Source organism: Thunnus maccoyii, chromosome 1, assembly GCF_910596095.1.
Source record: "Thunnus maccoyii chromosome 1, fThuMac1.1, whole genome shotgun sequence".
NCBI classification, from domain to species: Eukaryota; Metazoa; Chordata; class Actinopteri; order Scombriformes; family Scombridae; genus Thunnus; species Thunnus maccoyii.
The window spans coordinates 29,181,002-29,187,628 of NC_056533.1; positions in this window are offsets into that span (position 1 = coordinate 29,181,002).

Consider the following 6,627-nt stretch of genomic DNA (forward strand, 5'->3'; position numbering starts at 1 on the left):
AACATACTCTTAACAGATCATCCATATTGCAGCTAATATAGTCATACTATGATTAGCTTAGCAAAACTAAGTCTAACAAATCATCCTTGTTATGCCCAATGTTTTCATGAATACATTTTGGCCCTAAATGGGCTTCCTCTAATATACTTAAACTCAGAAAGTGTATTAAAAAAAATATTACAGTTCAACAGTTATTGCATTAATTAAAACTCACCTCTTGTATGTTTTTCCTAATCACAGAAGTTGATAAAGAAGGCAGCTGTTACTCAAAAACCTCCCGGCATTTATGTCATAAATCATTTGTGATAAGGACTAATTTAATTACATACTGATGCAAAACACTGGGCAGAATCCAATGTCAAAAACTGTTGAGAGATAATACAGCACACCACAAGCATATTCTTCAGCTCATACAATGTTGTTGTGCCAGTGGGATCAAGTAATGTCCGATCTTTTTGCGGCAAAGTAAATATATGAAATAATTCAGTGTGTTGCAGTTAAATAAAAAAGAGTAATAGAGTGTTAGAAACAAGATAAACTGTGGGCATGCCTCTGGAAATGCCTTCAGAAATGATAAAATGGAATATAAAGCATTTGGTCTGACGCCTTGAGGAAGCAGAGTCATCCTGACGTCAGGTGTGGCTTTTTTTTTGTATTTATTGAGTCTATGTGATTCAGAACACAGCAGGTAGACATTTATAAGATATGTAGATATTTGAGACTACACAGTTTAAAAAATATGCTGTCATTTTTCTATGTTTTGGTGGAGGCAATTCTATACAGAGTGCCACATCACGGTGAAAGAAGCCAAACAATTTGAGGAGACAATGTCACAGAGGCAGCATGAGTCATATTGCTGGTGACTCTTTAAATAAACTGAAATACTTTGGGATTAATGAAAGACAGTTGCCACCTCATACACTCATACACAGAAGATGTCCTTACTCACATACACACCACACCAAGGGATGTGTGTTATCAGTTGTGACACATGCTGCTTATTTGTTTGTCTCCAGTAATGTGCTGCACAACACTCTATTCATCAGTCCTGATTTTCCCCGTGGCAAGCGGGTTTGTGTGCGTGTGTGAGTTGTGCATGTTTATGTGTGTCCTGCTGAGGCAACAGCCTGGGTGTTTATTGGTCCCTCAGAGCAAAGGTTCCCAGCTTCATTTGAAGCAGTTTCACTGCACTTTCTGGGCTGACTTTACTACAGCCTGTGATTTCCTGAACCAGACTCACATGCTGCCCATAAAGCAAAGTTATTCTCCTCACACAAAGCCGCTGGCGGGTAATGACAGGCTTATCATTTTCTGACTCACTTGGACAGTCTGTGGTTTTTATTTTGACATGGTGTTTGATATCTGATTTTACACATTGTTGTTTATTGATGCATTTATTTTTTAAAAGTGTTAGTTCAGCATCAGTTTTTCTTGATAGCGCTCTTCTTCTTTAGGATGCTCACAAGCTGCATTCGACTTGCATCCAGATGACAAAATTTGAAATAAAAGTCCAAAACAGCACAGTGTTTTTTTGAAAGCCTGATAGAAATATGAGCAAAATTCAATTTTCACACCTGTCACTTAATCCACCCTGGTGTGATCAGATGATAAATGTTGCATTAAGACAAGTGCTGCCACAGCCCCTGACCTCTGTGACACATCACAAACCCAACCACACATCTATCCATCACCTTTAAAGGGAGAAAACCTTCCCCGCCCTGTTTCTATTTCCCTCTGGTTGTGATGGAAGCAGGACAGCGAGGAGAGCCAGGAGTGGAGGCGGCTTTGGGCTGAAGATGTGCTAATGGGGAGATAGTACATTCTCCCACACATCCATTCCCTGTGCTGTCAAGGAGCATTATAGTGGAACGCTGACGATGGGAACCTCGGTTTCTCCCCACCCCGACACCTGCTGCTCCTCCATCTGCTGTAGCCAAACAGCCTCCTGCTTCTCCTGTTTACCCCATTTCCAACACATCCATACATACATTCATTCATTTGTCTATCCTTTCATTTCCATAGGGGGAAAAAAAGAAGTTGTGTTCTACAAAGAACTTTTCTTCTAGAGAGTGGCAGCCAGGTTGCCAGAAAGCTGATATTGTTAGCATAAAACCCTTCACCCACTGCTGCAAACTTTTAAAGACTCTGCTGTAGCTGGATGAGGGAACTCATACTAAAAGAATGACAGTCTGAATATACAAGCAGGGAGTCGCAGAGTCCAGCTCAGTCAGGCTACACATTTATGCTGAGGAACAGTTGATGAGCGCACGATTTGGCCCTCAGGTAAAAAAAAAACAAAACAAAAACAAAAAAACATGAAATGTCACCAAGTCAGATACTTGTCAGCTAGAACATTTGCATCACTGCTTCCATCTGAGGCAAATGAGGAGGAGAGGGAGACTAGGTCAGCAGATAGAAGTTTGTGTGTCAGCAGAGAGGAGGTTACTACCTAATTCAGAAAACAATATGGAAATGATGTCTTTAAGGAACTGAAGAAATGCGCGTCTAACACAGAAGAAATAACAAGAATAGCATTTGCACTGTTGAAACACAAAAATATGCACACTTGACAAAAGAACCACTTTTATGGTACCCGCAGTTTGTGAAGTGAGTAGCCTGAAGGACTGAAGAGAACAAATAGCATTGTATATGTGTTTGCCTGTAGCATCTGCTCTAAAAACAGTCTTGCTCTTTCAGTATCACAAAACATCAGGTGTTCAGTCTTTGCTTTTTAGTATGTTTTGGTAGATCAATGTGAAACTACATCTTGTCCAAGTGCAATGACTTAGTGAAAAATGTTCTGTATCAGCTCAATGGGTCAGAGAATCTTGAGGTTTCTTACAATGTTTCTATTGTGCTTGTAAGAGGCTGCATGGCTTCCAACAGGTCGTCCAAATTAAACCACAAAATGCTATGTTGGTCCATGCACTCCAGAACGATACATAGCAGAGTTTTTTGATCGAATGCCCCCTGGCAGTTAGTTACAAATTGCTGTTGAAATGATGTGACAATGCTGTGGTTACGGTTTGGTTAGGTTTAGGGAAAAATCCTGGTTTGGGTTATAATAAGTACCTTGTTAAGGTTAGAGAAACATTGTGGTTTGGATGAAAAATATTAATTCATTAATGTTAAGGGACAATTTTATGCATGATAAAAAAACAAACAAACTATGTAGACCTGTGGAGCGGGAAATGGGAAACAAACATCAGTCTCTCGCTATAATTAAGTTGACCCATTCATCTACACAAAACTCCTCCCTACCTGGACTTTGTTGCTATAACGTCACATGATTTCATCCTTTGCTCTCGTTATAAGTACTACGGCCACTAGAGGGCTTCTGTCACTTGAACGTAAACATGTCATAGTGGGGCCCTTGTCGAAACGACTGATTCTGTTGTTTTTCTTGGGAGGACAGCCTCATGGCTTCAGTTATGTTTGGTAATTCCGGGATTCAAGGATCTTGATGGACCACAGAGAAGAGAGAGGCTATCAAAGAGCATCATTACAATCAATTGGACTGTGTGTGGTACTAACTGGCACTCTCCTGTTCTGTGTCTCTCTGAGTTGAATATAATGCACTCATAATATCAGGTCTAATGAGTATGATGGGAAGATTTTTTTATTATGGCTTCAGGTGGTCATTTTGTACAAAGACAAGCCAACAGCATGATACAGGGTTACTCCTTTCACCTCAGAGCGAGCTTTAATTTCTTCATTAATAATTTGCACTGATACAACACTTGTTTCAAACGCACCATTTTATGATCAAAACAGCCCCAATTCATTATTAAAAAACTTCCATCTAAGCGTGATTAATGATTTATATCAACCCATAGAAGAAAAATGCTGTTGTTGTTAATTCTGCATGTCACATTCACCGTCTCAGGCGTAATACTACATAGTGTTATATGCTAGCTTCAGTAATTCAGTTTAATCATAGTCTAACAGTTAACACAACTGATATATTTCATATTCTCACAAAGAGAAGCGATTATGGTGATAAAAGTGTTGGCAGATTTTTGAGTTTTTTTGTTTAGCCTTTGTGTCATTTTGTCTGGTAGAAGAAAATAAGTCTGGTTTGTTGGCATAAGGTCTGGCTGAGGTCACCTCTCCTGACTGCATCTGTCTTAACTCCTGCTTTGTGGTTTTTGAAGGAGAAACAGTTGAGCTGATACTGTAAGTCTCAGTGGTTCATGGATAGAGCTACCTTGGGTTACACATCGCTGAAACACACACACACACATGCACAAGCCTCACAGCAGTGACAGGCAGAGATGCCCTCGGTTTGACCTGGGAGCATTGCCGCCATGCAAAGGGTGTCTGACAGCCTCACTGAGCTCCCTTGTATCACGGCTGGATCACTTAGTGACACACATCCAACTGCATGCACAGATATACAAAGGCACATGCTGTCATTTTCAATTCTCATACAGAGAAGAGTCGGGCCATGCTTGTAACTCTGTGAGGCTGCAGGCACAGCGGTACTTTGAGCTAAACGTTAACGTCAACCTGCAAAGAGGCTCATAATAATAATTTTAACATGCTGATGTGTATCATTCACCATGTGCACCATCTTAGTTTATCTTGCTATTATTTTATAATTAACACCAATTAAAGTTGAAGCTCATGGCAATGTCATGGTCATAAACTAATTGAACAAATTGAAATTTTGACCTTTTGATGGCACTTTTGATGTTACTGGATCACTAAGACAATTCTCCCTGTGGTGACCACAAATGTCTGTACCTAATTTCATGGCAATCCATCCAGTAGTTGTCAAAGACACATTGTGACCAAAAAAATGTCAACCTGTTTGTGGTGCTGGACAGAAAAACGGGATCACGTAATGGATAGGTTCACAATTTTTCAAGTCTGTCTTAAAACAGCAGTCAGGTGACCAAATGAACACTGAAACAGGTTTTGCTTGCTCCTGTTCATACTGACCATTAGACAATCCCCTCCAAATGCACTTACAATGTAAGTGATAGGGGACAAAATCCACAGTCCTCATTTTAAACAGGAACATATTTAGAAGTTCATCTGAAGATAATATGAGGCTTCAGCTAAAGTGGATATCTTCAACAGTTTCAGTGTTTTTAGTAAAAGATTCCATCTTTGTGTCTCAACGGACAGTGTTTTCCTGTTCAACTGCAGTGAAAGGATCATAAAAAAGAGGAAATTTGGCACTAAAAGGACACAAACTTTTAAAGAGATGGGGGGGTCCGCTGAGCAAAACTCAGGAGAGACTCAGCAGCCAGACATTTCACCATTCTTTGTTCAAGAGCAGCTGAGATTGACAAATGAGAATAGCTGGTCAATCTTAAAGGTCAGTCCACCTTAAATAATCCTGGTGAGATTACGCTAACCCATTGTAGTTAACTTCGGGGCTATGCCCCTTCCAGCAGTTGGGGAAACAACAGACGAGACTTTTCATTGTCTTGAGAAGCTGCAGCATTTATTAACTGACACACTGTAGTCTGTACTGTACTGCACATTTACCGCCAGATTGACAACTTACTGTTAACCTTTTCCTCTGCTCCACTCGCATTCACCATCACATCTCTGCCGCTCGCTCAGCCACACACTCACCACGCACAAACATTACGCACTGCCTTATTCCTTAAAGGAGCTACACTACCAAGAGTTAATTCCCAGGCATCGACACATAGGCTGACTCACGTTTTGGAAAAGCACTGCACAGAGGCTCCAAACGCTATTGATTTCCGAATGAATGGATATTTGGCATTATTTTTGACATAAAAAAAAAAGAGATTTTTTTGGCCTGGCAGGGGTTCTTGTTGGCCTGGCAGCCCGTCAGGCCTGTACAATTATACGGGAAACACTGCAGTATCTAAGTCCATAGGAGGGGTTGAAAGAGACAATGACAGACACAACAAGCAACTGGAGCAAGAGCTTATTTTCAACTTAAAATATATCAAAGACTTCTGTAGAAAAATAAATTAATAAAAGTTTCCTCTCTAAACTGACATTCTAGTGATAATTAACCAGTGCATACCATAATTAAGGCATTCAGTGCAACAATTAACTGTTTTAACAGTGCTTTGCAGTTTGAACACATAACATAAATCCCATGAAACTGGTTACTTAACACATTTTACTTGCAAAGGAAGAGAATGTCTCTGAAGTGTATCAGAGTTCTGGACTCCTCTGGTCTGTTCATTTAAGTTCATCTTTGTTCCTTTGTTGTGGTCAGTTCAGCTAGCTTCAGTCAGATAGGGCAGTGCCAAGTCAATTTCAGTTCCAAAGTGCTCTTAGGTTTATCAAAAGTCAAGTAGTGAAATGGGGGGCTTTAACAGTCCTACCACACTGGTGTATTCAAGTGATGGGAATGAAGGAATGAGTGGGTTCCTCTTTGAGGCAAAAGGTGACCTCGGTCAAACTCTTTGGGGTTGAGTGGTGGTTCGCCACCTCCTTCGTCAAGGAGAATCCAAAATCCAAAATCTAAGGGTATTTCCAGGGAATCTCAAAACCTAGCCTGTGTAAAAACAAGGCTATTGCTTTATTATATATAATATGCTATATTAAATCAACCCCTACTGAAAAAAAATCTAACCTTGATACCTACAATCTTAATAATTTTAGACCCATATCCAAATTACCCTTTCT